The sequence below is a fragment of the Marmota marmota genome, unplaced genomic scaffold (assembly GCF_001458135.2).
Source record: "Marmota marmota marmota unplaced genomic scaffold, marMar, whole genome shotgun sequence".
Lineage (NCBI taxonomy): Eukaryota > Metazoa > Chordata > Mammalia > Rodentia > Sciuridae > Marmota > Marmota marmota.
The window spans coordinates 9,940,718-9,942,356 of NW_026000082.1; the positions used below are offsets into that span (position 1 = coordinate 9,940,718).

General features: G+C 42.8%; 1 long non-coding RNA gene across 1 annotated transcript in view; it reads left to right on the top strand.

The window, feature by feature from the left end:
• LOC125620371 overlaps positions 1–1,181 on the top strand; it is a 6,467-nt gene extending 5,286 nt beyond the window's left edge. Inside the window, exon 2 of the long non-coding RNA XR_007351987.1 lies at positions 213–1,181. This is a non-coding gene — a long non-coding RNA (uncharacterized LOC125620371). The remainder of the gene's footprint in view (positions 1–212) is intronic.
• The last annotated feature ends 458 nt before the right edge of the window (positions 1,182–1,639 follow it).

Here is a 1,639-nt window from a genome sequence, read left to right on the forward strand (position 1 = left end):
TCTATCTTATGTGATATATATATATATATATATAATGTATATCTTATGTCACATAAAATATATAATATTGGGAGAAAATTTTTGTATATAGATATGTATATATTAGGAGAAAATTTGGGAGAGAAAGGAGTTCAGGCATCCAAGAGAATAAAGAAGGGAATTGGATATGTCATTGAGATAGATGTAAAATTCTTTTTTTTCTCCCTACCTAGAATCCTGTGAGAAACAGACGAATTTCTGGAGACACCACTTTTTTCCTCTTATTCATTCAAGGACTGTTCAGTGGATGCCTTTCTGGATACCTGCTGTGTGCCAGACATCAGAAACAACGTCTATACTTTAATGATTCTTGTGATGCAGAGAAAGTGAGGTGGGGAGAAGACACAGGAAATAAACACATATGCAAGATAATTTCAGATAGTGGGAATGTTTGGGATGGACGATAGCAGAAAGCGTGCTGCAAGCAGAATCTGGGAAGGCCTCTGCAAAAGGTTGATGTCTGAATGGAGCCCTTAGTGGAGAGAAACCCAGCCTTGCAAAGATGGAGGGAAGAGTGTTCAAAGCAGAGGGAGAAACTAGTGTGAAGTCCTGAGGAGGGACTTGGAAAGAACTCATTTTGAGGTCACATCTTGTACAAATAACTTTGAATTTCTGCATTTGAAAAAAGGCTTGAGGGATCCTTGTCCCTTAAGACTCACAGAGGAAAAGGATTCTGTGTTGAAATGACTTTTAGTAATTAAAAGAGGGGTTAAGATGAGTGCATTTGCTGAGCAGACATTTACTGCAAGCTCTACAGCAAGCCGGCTGGACTCAGCTGTTCCAAATTCTGAATATGAGGCTCTATGAAAGATTATATCTTCCAAAGATGGCCACAGTAATTCTCCTAACCCACATGCCCATCCTTCAATATGACTTTGCCATATACAAATTTCAATAGAGGAGTCCAGCTTCCCTCCCTGGAATCTGGAGGGGCTTGTGATTATAGTACAAGTCATTCTATTTGACATTAGAGGCCAAAGGCAATACTGTAGTCTGTCATGTTCTATTGGGTGGATACTCTAGGAAGCTACAGTGAGGAAGCACAGGCTGCTAGGTGGAGTGGCTTCATGTAGGTAACCTCAGCTGACCTCTCAACAACATATGGCAAATCCTGGTTATGTGAATAAAGGAGACTCATATGACTCCTGCTCCCATCTCTCAAGTCACTCTAGTTATAGTGTCTTCCAGTTGAGGACCCAAATATTGTAGAGCAGGAAAAAGCATTCCCTTTATGTTCTTTCCAATTCCTGACCCACAAGAAAGTGGTTGCTGTTTTACACCACCAATGTTTGATGGTTTATCTCACAGCAGTCAACGACTGGAACAGGTGCTTAGTGTCTTCATTGCAGCTGTGGGTGCCGATGGTCTTTTTAGGTGGGAGAGTCTGCCACTGGGTTCTAGCATTGTTAGGTGAAAGAAGTCATCCAAGTGGGATTCCAGAGGCAGGACCTTTACCACCAGGATGAGCAGCCAGGCTGGGGCATTCAAACCGACCACACCTGGTGAAAAGCAGGCAGATGACTCCACTCCCACGCAGTCCTTGCAGGTAGACAGCCAGCCAGCATCTGTTTGCCTGTGTGCTCCGCCCACTGGCCTTCAT